Source organism: Bos indicus, chromosome 12 (assembly GCF_029378745.1).
Source record: "Bos indicus isolate NIAB-ARS_2022 breed Sahiwal x Tharparkar chromosome 12, NIAB-ARS_B.indTharparkar_mat_pri_1.0, whole genome shotgun sequence".
Taxonomy (NCBI): Eukaryota; Metazoa; Chordata; class Mammalia; order Artiodactyla; family Bovidae; genus Bos; species Bos indicus.
Genome location: NC_091771.1, coordinates 47,003,547 through 47,018,099, shown reverse-complemented (window position 1 = coordinate 47,018,099; position 14,553 = coordinate 47,003,547).

Here is a 14,553-nt window from a genome sequence, read left to right as displayed (position 1 = left end):
AACACAAAGATCTAAGAACAGAATGTGAATCTGGGGAACTCAGTAGTAGATGAGGCCAGAGGTAACAAGCAACCCAATCATGTTGCTTTTTTGGCCGCTGTTAGCATTTTAGCTTTTATTCTAAGTGATGGGGAGACATTAGATAAATTTAAACGAGGAGTGAAATGATCTGACTTACTATTTGAATACATCTATCTTTCTGGCAACTGCTGGAAATAGATCCTAAAGGGACAAAGATACAAGCAGCATGACCTCTAGGAGGAGGCCCTTATTACTCTATGGGGTTAATGTTCTAGAATAAAATTATTTTCGGAATTGCAGCTTTGAATGTTATAGCCTAAATTCCATGAATACAAACATTTTTTATTTCAATATATATTTAAAGGGAGATTATTTCCAAGAGTCATCTATTGAAATAATATTTGATCCTTAAATTTTCAAGATCATAAATCAAATACATAATTTAATTAATGTAATGATTTATGTGTGCAATATTTTACAGCTTTCCATATGCCTGTACAAGACAAGAACTTATTTAAACATGTAAAGACCCAGTGAAGTTGGAGAGATGATTATCATCATCTCATTTCAGGTAAAGATAGTTTGTCTTTCAGACTAGTTAGTGGCAGAGCCAGGATAGGGATCCAAGTGTACTTACTTCAAACCCAAAGTTCTTTCCACTCTATCATTTTGCTTCAGACTAGTCTTTGAAATTTGTTGTACTAGGACCATGACCTACCTTAAAAGTACTGTTAATGACTTACAAATGAAGGAAATTTTCAGAATGTATTATATTAGAGGGGAAGAAGTAGTGTACAGGCAATTAACGAGAAAGAAATAATAAAAATCAATCTTGATAACTTTGATACTTTATTTCCTGACCTTTTACTTTCACCCAGAAGTCATTTATTCAAATACTACTAGAAATTGGAGCTCACTCAAGGTCAAAAGTTATGGTGGTATGGCTACTAGCCAAAGTTAACTTTATGTCAAAATTATCTTTAAAAGAGGCTACACTGAAGGTGTCTTCAGGGTCACATATAAAGGTATTACAAAAACCTTGGGTCAAACACAGCTCTTAAAAAATTAAATGATGTGAGGTTGTCAAAAATTAGTAAGATCTGTGGAACTCCATTTAACATGTTAAAACTATCATAGATCATGATGCTTGCCAGTTTTTTTAGGCTTTAAAACTCTTTTTCTAAATCAAGTTGAAAAATTGTCCAATTGTTACTTTAAATTTTATTACCAGCATCCGTCGTTTCCCTACCCTATTTGCATCTCAAAACTTCCTAGCAACCCTTCCTATACTTGCTGAACACAAGATATTTCCTGATATATGATTTCAAACTCCTTAACAAGTTTGACCTTAGTTAAGAGTTTGAACTTTGCTCTCTATCTCTTTGATTCCACAACCATCAGGCAACACTGACCAGTCTTAGAAGTCCCACTTTCCAAGTTGACCAGTAGGCCCACTTGGTTGGGTCCCATTGTGAGTGCAGCAAATTCATTGCTTCTCCATGTTTCCTCTACTTGAGAGGGAAAAGCAGTGTGAGGAACAAAGTTAGGACAATTCAGTTCAGTTCAGTTCAGTCGCTCAGTCATGTCCGACTCTTTGCGACCCCATGAATCGCAGCACGCCAGGCCTCCCTGTCCAACTCCTGGAGTTCACTCAAACTCATGTCCATTGAGTCGGTGATGCCATTCAGCCATCTCATCCTCTGTCATCCCCTTTTCCTCCTGCCCCCAATCCCTCCCAGCATCAGAGTCTTTCCCAATGAGTCAACTCTTCGCATGAGGTGGCCAAAGTACTGGAGTTTCAGGTGGGATGCTAAAAGAGCAGAATCTTTCTATAAATCAAGTAGACTAATCAATCTAGATTGAGTGTAAAATGATTTTTATTGAGCTCCTTCAATCTATCAGGCACTGAGTTGCATGCTTTCACATTTATTATTTTGTTTATTTTCTTTCAATCATAAGGGGAATGTAAAATGTATTTCTATTTTATCCATATAGAGATTGACACTCAAAGAATTTAAGTAACTCAGTTTTTTCTCTAAGAAAAAATTTTCTTAGAGATTGTTTGATGCCAAATCTCATAGAACAGGTTTTTTTGGTTATACTGATTCAAAGTTAATCTCATCCCAGACTTTATACATAATCCTCTGAGCCCCACTGCTATTATATCTTTCACCTTGAAGAGAGAAGTGAATACCTGGAGATGCCGTGTTCACATATCGTGGCTATAGATTAAATTCAGTCACTCTGTGTGAAAATATCTATTGGATTGAAGACCACTCAGTCAATATAAATTGTGGTAAAAACTGAAGTTAATTAGCTGAGATAGATGTATATCCCAGGGCCAAATATTATTCAATGACACCTACTTTATACAAGGGTTCTTTGTACAAAACCTAAGACTGCACTTATCAAGAATGATGGCATAGTTAGTCAGAATCCAAGTTCAGAAACCCCTTATTCAGTTTATAGTTTGGTTAAATATAATTACTAAAATGCAATATTATTAAACAGAAACAAAGCCGTGAGAGAAAGTAAGAAGGTGATGATATTCATCCAAGTAAAATATCGATGACTTCTAAAAGGAATGCTGACAGACTATAGGTAAAATCTGATTAGAAAATTAATGTCAGATGTATTAGTCAGAGATGATCTCTCCATATCGATTTAAATTCCATGGCTCGAAAGAAGGGCCCCTCCTAAGTCTTGATGTTCTTTCAGCCATACTGACCTAGATTCAGAGCAACATCTGACATTCAGCTTCATCTTCATCCTTACTGATCTCGAGAACTTATTTGTCTTTCCTTACCTAAAGTCCAAAAGTTTGTTCCTTCAAGATCTTTATACTTTCTCCAAATTAAAAAGAAAAAGACTAAATTTCCCACATACTGATTAAAATCATATACTCTAAAAGGTGTCATTTACATTATTTTGGAAATAAACTGTCACTTAAAAAAAATTGGCTACACTGCACTGGGTCTTCATTGCTGTGCTTGAGCTTTTTCTAGCTGCAGTATGTGGGCTTAATTGCTCCCCCACCCCCCGTCACCTCCCCAGGCATGTGGGATCAATCTTAGTTCCCCAACCGGGGATCAAGCCTGTGTCCCCTGCATTGGAAGGCAGATTCTTAACCACTGGACCACCATGGAAGTCCTACACTATCACTTCTTGACATCAGTCACTAAGATGTATCTAACTGTCAGACTCTACCTTGTAATTTACACAAAGTGAATTTACAAGGAGTATTATAACATAAAACATTCCCAGTTTTGTTTTCCCCTCTTTTTTTCTTAATATTTGAGGTCAATTTTATTAAGAAAAGAAATTACACTTGGCCGCAAATTGTTAGATGGTAACCTTTCTTAGGTTTGCATGTTAAAATTTGAAAGTATAATGAGAAAAAAATTGAAATGGGACCAAAAGATCTTAAGCCTCTCTCTTTCCCTTGTCTCCCTCTCCTCTGTTCTTTTCTTCCTCCTTATCTCTCTCTCTCTTGTTCTTCTATTTATTAATCTCCTACATGAAAAAGACAATAACCTGAATAAATAGGGCATAATAAACAGGTATGGGCCCTTAAGACCACAGTGAAAAAAAGACATCAACACTGATAAATACATATGTGGTGATACATGCGGGTACTGAGCAATACTCTGAAACAACTACATGTCTATTTCATGAGAAATATGCACTACTCATAATTCTAAGTAAAGATATTTTTAAATACAAATTAGTATTTATTATTGTTCTTTCCATTCATTTCTTTTGCATAAAAAGTAAATCCTGTGATATACAATTATTCTTAAAATATTCTGAGAATCAATTTCTATGTATGTGAAATATTGGCATTGGACTTTTTAAAATCTTTATCTAAAGCTTTTTTTTTTAAAACTTTAACTTTTTTTTTAAGTCTTTTTAAACTTTATCTGAATGTTTTTTCAAGGACTGACTATAGCACAGGGAACTATACTTAATATTTTATAACTATAAGGGAAAAGAATCTGAAAAATAGTATATAGAATATATATATATGCATATATATGTATTACTGAATCACTTTATTGTACACCTGAAACTAACACAACTATACTTCAATACAAAATAAAGTTCTTTTCAGGTCTAAAATACTGTAACGATGGAACATCTCGTGAAGCATCAGGTTTGGTGTCTACACATGCTGCTGTTTTGGGGTTTTTTTTTCATTATGAATCCCTGTTTCAACACTCATAAGAATTACCTTTACCCTTACATCTTAGGATTTTTTTGGTCCCATTCTTGTTTCCTTGGGATTGACAAGGCAAGGAAACTCAGTTTTAGGTCTTCCAAATTTCAGAGAAGATACACAAAGTACCTAACTCCTGGTGGTTGTTTAATAATGGGATTGATTGATTAAATAAAGAGCTTAAACTCTACTATTAGAGAACCATGTCACATTTCCCTTCATGAAGATCATTCACGGGGAGGGGTGAATTCGGCTAAAAGATAGGGCCATTTGATCTGAACCAGTGTCCAGGTTGGTTTAGGGCCATCTTGCAGTCATCTAGTGGAAAAACTGAGCAAAGGAACAAGTTTACAACTGAAGAGGAGAAGTTTGCTTCAAAAAGATAGGCAGAGTTTTTTAGTTTTCTTCTATTCATAATATGTTTAAATAGCTTCTTTAAACTTTTAAGCAAATAGCATATAGTGTGGATGATAAAACCTAACCTTGCCTATTTCAACAATGATTCAAAATACTTTTCAAAGATTTCAGATTAAACAAAACACAAAAGGCAGTTTGTTAAACATTTTCTCTTGACTGTTAAACACATGTATCCACGAAATTATATTTATTTTTTGATCATTTAGGCTAATATTTGTAAAAATTCACTTAGCAGGATCCCTTTAAAATTTAAGAAGTCCTGTGAGTTCATTTTCCCAATACAAATAAAATATTTTCTCTTTCAAAGTAGAACGCAATATTTTCCTAATAAATTAAGTCTACCTTTAAAGAAGGTTCCTCTGAAAATGAACTATGGTTTTAATAAGGATCTTGAAATTCACTGACATGTGAATGTTCCCGTATTAGAGTACAGCTTACATTCATTAGATGTGTGACTGAATTTCCTGTTTAATTTTAGGTTAATGAAATAAATACTTTAATATAGCTCTCTCTATTTTGTTTTCTAATCCTCATAGTTTATGAATGAATAGGGCAGCAATCCAAATTCTAGGCCTCTTACACAGGGTCAGAAGACTGGACTTACTTAGTGGACTATTCATCCCACTTGGAGGACAAAGGAAGTTGCCTGAAATCTTTTGGTAATAACAGAAATGTGATGAAGAAGTCTCATAAGACAAAGTAGGGTTTTCTCTGTTGAAGTGACTTTTCACTGTGAAACCCAGGAGGAGGCTGCCGAATGTGTGCAGTGATCTCTTTTGAGGACTTAAGAATGAGTGGCTTCAATAAGCTATGAGGACAAAGTGAAACGACACCTTTATAGTTTCCAATGGCTCAGAAGACTCCACTTTGACATTTCATTTTACCTTGGCCAACAACTGCAATGAAAAATAGCCCAGACACATGATAGGATATGCCCTTATGCATGATATTTTGTATCAGATATATCAGTCACATTGCAAAGGACTTAGATCAACTTAAAAAAATAAAACCCAATAGAATGATTACAGCCGCTGCCTAGAATGACAAGTATTATCAACAAAAATTAATCAGGCGCATCTTTTAGTGAACTCAATTAATAATGTGCAACAACAGGGTCTCTTTTCTTAAGATGAAAATTAATTAGTGGAGGGAAGGTCACTTGGAGATGCTGACATCACTCATCAGAATGCTCTGGCAGCTCTAATTATTTGTCTTCCAGGCTTGGGTGATCAGAAATTATTGCAATACCTGAGCAACATTTTGAAAAAGCTTTGTGCATGGCTCTTTTAATTAGACCTGGTATTTGATTAATGCAGTGGAAGCGTTTAGATCAGCCTCTTATCATTGAGTGACTTAGAAGTTTTAGGAAATTATACTGTGTGAGACAGGGTCACTGAAGAGGTTTGGAATCTATATATTTTTATTAATATAGAGTTATAATGTTAAATTAGATTTATCTTTCTCTTATAAGCACTCTGTTTATTGCCAAGCCAGATAATGTACAGTATAGAATTTTATGTATTCATATTTCAAGCATTTTTTTTTTCTTTTTTGCCTCTCAATGAAAATAACCATGCTTGGAGTTTTAGAATTGAACAATTTAATCTGAAAATCTTTCAGGACTTCATGTAGGATAACATCTCAAAGGATGAATATCATTGTATGTCAAAATTCAACATTAAGAAAATTCAATTAGGGTCTTTTGTGTACAGACGTTGTAGGCTCATAATGTAAATATAGAGACAAACTATCCTGGACAAATAGACAAGGAAAAATATCACAATATTGTAAATATTGATATAACTACTTATTTCATGAGTTGAATAATTGCATTTTAAAATTTTGGAGGATTAAAAAATATGTGATAAAACTTGTCTACATTAACTATGTAATTGTTTATTTATTTGAGGGTTTTCATGCAACTTACATGGTATTCATACCAACGGTACTTTAAGCTGATGTTCACATTAAATGTTAGCTATGGTTTGGCTATAGGTTTCTTCAAAGACCACAGGATGAAGTGGAATTAGGGTAAATTTTATAATAACATTTTAATCTGCAGGGCGACATATTCAAACCTTTCAATTTTGCTGCTCACTTACTCACTGACCTAAGAGTAAGTAAGTGTTAGTAAAGAAAGCTGGATGTGAGAGTTGGACTGTGAAGAAAGCTGAGTGCTGAAGAATTGATGCTTTTGAACTGTGGTGTTGGAGAAGACTCTTGAGAGTCCCTTGGACAGCAAAGAGATCCAAACAGTCTATCCTAAAGGAAATCAGTCCTGAATATTCATTGGAAGGTCTGATGCTGAAGCTGAAGCTCCAATACTTTGGCCATCTAATGCGAAGAACTGACTCATTTGAAAAGATCCTGATGCTGGAAAAGATTGAAGGTGGGAGGAGAAGGGGATGACAGAGGATGAGATGGTTGGATGGCATCACCAATTCAAAGGACATGAGTTTGAATAAACTCTGGGGGTTGGTGATGGACAGGGAGGCCTGGCATGCTGCAGTCTATGAGGTTGCAAAGAGTCAGACATGATTGAAGGACTGAACCTAACTGAACTGAAGTGTTAGTCTCTCAGTTGTGCCTGACTCTTTGTGACCCCGTAGTATGGGTACATAAACACATGCACATCTTCTTTCAAGAATATAGGGTTTTTTGTGTACTACTGTTGATCCAATTAGAGAAGTAGCATGGGGTAGTAAAAGGCACTTGGCTTTAGATAAAAAAAAATCTGGGGTGAAATCTTGCCTCCATTTTTTAACATTTGTGTGATAATGAGAGAGGTGCTCAGTCTCTCTGGATGTCAATGTCTTCACCTGTAAATGGAGAAAGTAGCCCTAATCTTACGAGCAGTAAGGAAAATTAAATGAGATGATGAATTTGGAATGCTTACTGTGTGTGTGCTCAGTCACTCATTCATGTCCGATCCTTTGCAACCCCATGGGCTAGAGCCCTCCAGGCTCCTCTGTCCATGGGATTTTTCTGGACAAGAATATTGGAGTGGGTTGCCATTTCCTCTTCCAGGGGATCTTCCCAATGCTCACTATAGTGATCAAAATCTTGCAGGAGTTCAGTACATGTTAATTTCATTCACAATGTTGAACACTGAGGTTTTGATGATCTTTTAGTTATTTGTAAAAGGATCTAAGTGGTTTGCATGATTTTCAGTTTAATAGATCAACCTTGAAACTAGATGGACTCTATTTTAAAACAATAAATATACCCTTAAAATCAGCAACTTGAGGATATTTATATACCTAAATGTATTGATTATAGACTTTAATTAATGATCTATATTAGAATTGTCTGGGATGTAGCCATGATTCAGATATTAATGAAAAATAAGGTAACTTGTCCTATACTCACTGGTAAAACATTTGGATACTTATTTCTGCTGATGAATTATGCATGCAAAGTCCGAATGAGGCACACTGATTTATTTTCCCTCTTTTATGCCTTGATTTTCAGGCTGTGTGCAAAGCAGTGTATATTTTTTCTGTCCTGCACTCCCACTGACTATATTATGCTCCTGGGGCTCTTCAAGTGGAGGAGACACGCAGTTCTGCTCACGGATGGCAGGTTGGCCTATAAAGCCAAGGTAGCAAACGGGCATTTGGGAGAAAAGATTTTAAAATTAGTGTCAGATGTGGAATTGTTAGGGCAAAGTACAACATCTCTGCTCAGATGTCAATTCAATTCACACTTCTACACCTCTCAAAACCCTGCTATTTAAAAATCTATGAACACGCATCTTAAAAACTTCAAATTAAGACCGCTGAGTAGACCTGTAAAATATTGACCCTGGATAACTTAAAAAAAAAATCTAACAAATATTTATACAACAGTAACTATGTTCCAGGCATTATTCTAGGTTGATTAATGAGAAAGAAAACCCAAAATTAGGAACAGTATGCTGTTTCCAAAAGACAATAGAGTGAAATAAATGAGAAAAAATGCCTGAAAACCATGTGCTTGACTGCCTTACATACCAATTGGTATTATACAGTGTCACCTGCTCCCAGTGATGAGAAATGTCAAGTCATTAGCTGCCATCCAGAGGAAGGTTTTCTGTTGCTACCCGCATTCAGATTTTCTGGTTAGAGGAACAATTTCCTTGGAAGAGGGTTTTGTGTTATTGGCTGACTCCAATCCCTGCTGATGCTCTTGTTTCCATTTGTAGAGTCTCCAGATATGTGGGGGCTTCCCAGGTGGTGCTACTGGTAAAGAACCCACCTGCCAATGCAGGAGACGAAAGAGACACGGGTTCAATCCCTGGGTCGGGAAGATCCCCTGGAGGAGGTCACGGCAACCCACCTCAGGGTTCTTGTCTGGAGAATACCATGGACAGAGGAGCCTGGTGGATGATAATCCCTAGGTTCTCAAAAGAGTCAGACAAGACTGAAGTGACTTAGTACACAGGAACGCACTCAAGCAGATATCTGGGGGCTCTTCACAGCATCTTTCCTCTTCTGTTCCAACTCACTTCCAGGTCTGCGATGGGCTGTGCTGTACTCCACTGTGCCCACAGTACAAGGTGGAGAAGCCACAGGACTTGGAGTCTAGAGACGTGGCTTAATGTTCCACTCCTGTCACTAACCCACATCTTTAAGCTCTTTAAGGTCACATCTAGCTCTGTAATCCTAGGGTAGGTGTCTATTAAATTAGGAGCTTATCATCATCAACAACTATATCTAATTCATATTTGTATCTCTAGGGATAAAGGAAGGAAGGGTGGGAGATAAAATTTCCACACAAGGCAAATCTTCCTTCTACCTGTCCTCACCCTGTTTACTTGATGTAGCTTTAGCTTCCTACTCAAAGGGCAAATAATTCCCTGCATTATGATAACTAATTGATTTTATTGATAGAGAAATTAATAGAAAGAGATGGTACCATGAGCAACATCCCATTTCAAAGCACATTGAAACTTCTTTTCAACATTCTTTTAAGTAATTTTCCAAAAATGCCACCTCTAATTCTTTAGCCAGCATTTCAGTCTTCTTATTGTAGAAATCATGACAGATTCTTGCTAATTTTATGAAATTTGATTAGCACCTAACAGGAGGAAATGGCAACCCACTCCAGTATTCTGGCCTGGAAAATCCCATGGGCAGAGAAGCCTGGTGGGCTACAGTCCATGGGCTGTAAAGAGTCAGACACCACTGAGCGACTAACACTTTCTTCTTTCTAACAGTATGAATTGGAGGTTCTTACAAAGCATTGTCAAAGGTAGAAAAGTTGAAAAGGTATTGCGTGTAAAAGAAGCAAAATATCTTTGAAAAGTTAATAAACTTTTCTTATAAGATGCTAAAGTGAGAATTTTCAGAGTACTATTTTAGGGACATCCATGTTGATTGGTTTTTGAGTGCCACAAACTCTGGCTGGCTATGGGAACTTAGACAAGCTGCTTCCTACCCAAGCCTCAGGTACTGTGCTTATAAACTGAGCAAATGCAAAGAAGAGTTACCTGGGCTCTGCAACTTTTCTCTGTCAAGATGCTAAAAATGGTTTCAAGTAACCTAGAAGGTTTCAAAAATCACAAGTCTTCTCCTAAGAGAAAGACTCTAACATCCAAACTGCGAAGTAAACTTGTATTTTCTACAACTATTTGTCTACTGTAGGTACATTGTAAGATCATTCAAAATTCAGTAATGACTTAAAAACATCCTATTTTATTTACAGGTGAGTCATCCTGTCCTCCATCTCCTCTAATTGTGTGGTTGACAATTAGAAAAAATTTCCCCTAGGATTATTTATCAAACAGACCTACATTTATTCACCTAACTTGCCTGCAAGTTTTAAATATTTAAAGCTAGGTAGACTTGAGGTGTTTTCAGATTTGAAGTAAAATATGGTACTTTTGAAAAGCTTCTATCATCAATTGTCCAATTGTCTTCTGGAACTTGTTTTAATTTATAGCATTTGAAGCAAATTACAATAAACAAGCCCTTTTCTTCTTAGTATCATACATCTTATTGCCTCCTGATCTGATGAGTAACTGATTAAATTAGCACAACCTTTCTCTGCACTGAGACACGGGGAGTTATTGACAATAGTATATATCATTTCCTAACAAATTCCTCTGTGATTTTTCTCAAGCCTGTTCATCTGATTCTATTCAATCAATAGAAAATGTTTGTAAGAAAAATACTGCTAGTAAATTGTTATACTTTCTCTGGACACATAGTTTAACTTGTCAGAAGTCTTTCCATGTGTATACAATAAGACCTTTCTGTTTGACAAATATAAGGATGCCCAAGTTGTTTTGTCAAATGTGTCGCCTCAAGTTACATAGCCAACGGTACACATTTGATCACCTTGCTAACTGTTTTAAATCGAGAAACAAAGGAAACTACACATGTATATTAAAACTGATTAGCATTACACCCTAAAGCAATTAAATAAATATTAGAAGAAACTCCCACAACCCTTTGTTTTGCTATCAGGGGCTCAGCTGTGCTCCTTCTAACCCTAACTACATCACTTCAAATTACCAGTAAATTAACAGAGGAACACTTTCAACCTCAGAGCAGATTTGATCCAAATAGTCTTTAAATGCCATTTCTGTTCCTATTAACCTAAAGATCGGCATAACAGATATTTTCTTGAGGCTGCCCAGCAGTCTAGGGCATTAACGGTGAAGTTGTGACAGCACTTTTCATGATGATTTATGATTCCATGTTTAACTTGATTACACCAATGCTGACTCTGAATACTATTTCAATTAGTGCACAGAAGGTCACATCACAAATATTCCTCTATAATCTATTCCTATTAACACTAATACACAGAGTAACCAAATCTTTTCACCCTTGTTGATTCACATCATCCATAGCCCTAACTGCAGGCTTGTGTACCAGTTTACTGCCTTGGACACTTCCGAAATAGTAATTTTCACTCCTTTGAGTATCATTAATAGCTGTGCTGTGACATGGGGAATAAAGCATGTCTCTACTGGCATTTGTGCATTAATAATTATCAAAGTCTCAGATTTATTAAACAGGAGGTCTGCTTTCTAAACTGCCTGTCTAAAGCATTATTTCATGACCAATTACTAAATAAATATACAAAAGATTTTTTAGGGAAATGAACCTGGCTTCCTCCTAAAATCAATTTGAGCAACAACTTTCTCTCATTATTGCTCTCTTAACGACTTCAGGGAATTGCTCCCAGATAGATGTAACCAATCATAATCCAGTTTTCTTTTTTTGACTAATTTCTATGTCTAATCATTGGGGAAAACAGAGAATATTGGGTCATCAGGTCTTTCTTTTCTACCTGAAAACTGCTTATTAAACAGTCCCTGTGGGACAAAACTAAGACTACAAAGGGGAGTGGAGTTTTACGGAAAAAAAGTTTTCAATTTGTCCAAAGCTTAAAGTGAAACCAACTGCTGGAGACAAAATCCACACATCATTTAAACAATTAGTGAGGAATGTTCAAAGACTTTATGTTCAAAGTGCACACAGTTTGTATGTTAAGTCATATGTGGAGGGAATCTAGACTTAAAGTTAATTAACAATAAACCAAGAGGGCTTCATCGCAGACGTTTAACTGCACCGAGAGGCCGGCGTCCAGCCGAGAGCATGGCAGGAAGCAGGACGTGGGGGTGGCATGTCACCATGCTCAGTGGGTCCCCAATAAATGCCTTATTAACAACGATGATGTCAGCCTTGCAAAATATTAAAGGGCCTTGTCCCTGTGGCTTGCTTTTTCTTGTTTAAGTGACCTGAAAAAACACTTTTAATAACAAGGTATTTACGGAAGGGAAAAAAAAATCAATAGTATTATTTCACAACCCACTATTGCCAATTCATTGGCAATCTTGCTTTCAAGGATTCTCCAGCAATCAGAAATCATATTGACATTCCTCTCATAGCTAATTTTACTGATTTTTCATGAGATACTCAATAAAAGCTTAGTGTCTATGAGAGCAAAAAAAAAAAAAGCTTCCCTTTTTTGTTGGGCGAGACTGAATTTGAGTGATTATGGCACTTTTTAAAAGCCAAACTAATGGACAGAATTTATAAAAATAGGATTGACATGAACTTTTTGTTTTTAAAAATTTTTCTTTCACAAGTTGAAGTATAATTGATTTACAATGTGTTCGTTTCTGGTGTACAGCAAAGTGATTTAGGTTTTTACACATATATTCTTCTCGCATATCGTCTGTTATAGGACAGTGAAGATAGTTTCTTGTGCTATGCAGTAGGTCTTTGTTGTTTATATATTTGAGGTACAGTAGTTTGTATATTGGAGAAGGAAATGGCAACCCACTCCAGTGTTCTTGCCTGGAGAATCCCAAGGACAGAAGAGCCTGGTGGGCTGCCATCTATGGGGTCACACAGAGTGGGACACGACTGAAGCGACTTAGCAGCAGCAGCAGCAGTTTGTATATTGTAAATTCCTAATTTATTCTTCCCCCACCTCCTCTCTCCCCTTTAGTAACCCTAAGTTTGTTTTTTATGTGAATGTCTGTTTTGTCATTCAGTTCATTTGTATGATAATTTTGATTCCACATATCAGTTCAGTTCAGTTCAGTCGCTCAGTCGTGTCCGACTCTCTGCGACCCCATGAATCACAGCACACCAGGCCTCCCTGTCCATCACCAACTCCCGGAGTTCACTCAGACTCACGTCCATCGAGTCAGTGATGCCATTCAGCCATCTCATCCTCTGTTGTCCCCTTCTCCTCCTGCCCCCAGTCCCTCCCAGCATCAGAGTCTTTCCAATGAGTCAGCTCTTTGCATGAGGTGGCCAAATATTTGTCTTTCTCTGTCTGACTTATTTCACTTAGTATGATGATCTCTAGTTCCATCCTAGAGATGGCCTTATTTCTTTTCGGAGATTTTATACAATCGCTCCACTTCAGCCAGAGGGAGACAGCTAGCCAATACTGATTTTGTATTGATCCATCCGCTTGTCCCCATGCACCCACACATTTACTTCCCTTCATGGTTCCTTTCCTGTCATCCGCCCTTTTCCCTACACTGGATTTTTAGGTCATCTTTCAGGCCCAGGTCTCATAATCCAAAGGAATTCATCATCCCTACTAATCCGTGCTAGACTATTAACTGACAAATAAGATAGTACCCCACACTGAATCAACATGTACCCCCATCCATAGATGTATTAATAAAAAAGGGAATCTTAGAGAATCATAAAAAAAAAAAACTACACTAGTAAAATGATGTGTGTTGAGATAATGATTTGTGGATGAGGGTGCTGCTAAATAATTCCTTTAACCCAACAGAGAAGTTCCCTGTTACATCTGTAAAACTTTCCCTGGTCTTTGGAATGCTAGAGACACAGAAATCACAGGCCCAGGAGGATGTACTCTTGTCTCTGAGATGTGCCTGTCTAGTCTTTCATACAGAGGATCCCGACAGCCAAAAGGAAGATTGACTTGAAGCTCATAAATATCCAACTGTCTATTATTTTCCTGTTACAAAGTTAACTCCAAAAATCTGAGAAACTGGGAAGCAATCACCCCTTACGACAATGTACATAAAAAAAGTGCTGTGTGTGGTGCCTGGCACATAATAACTGCTCAAGGAAAATTAGTTTTCTTCCTCCCATTCTCTTTATTGGTTCTCATTCTCCCTCTGTCACTCCCGCTTCCATGCATTCAACTTTCAAAGATGAATTATGCCAAAGATGAAAGTCAGTTATTCTGGAGGCTTGCCTTCTATGCATTTTATAATCTCCCATCCCCCACACCCTTCCCCATGGTTCATGTCAACATAGCTGGAACAAAGGGTAAGTTGCAAAGACTTTTAAATGAAGGATTCACTTTCCATTCCAGTACTGGAATGCTGATTGAAAACTTATTTAGGAGTAGAGTTAAAAATCCAGAAGGGAGAGGGGAGAAGAATTTCGTGCCAGGGTAGCAAATAG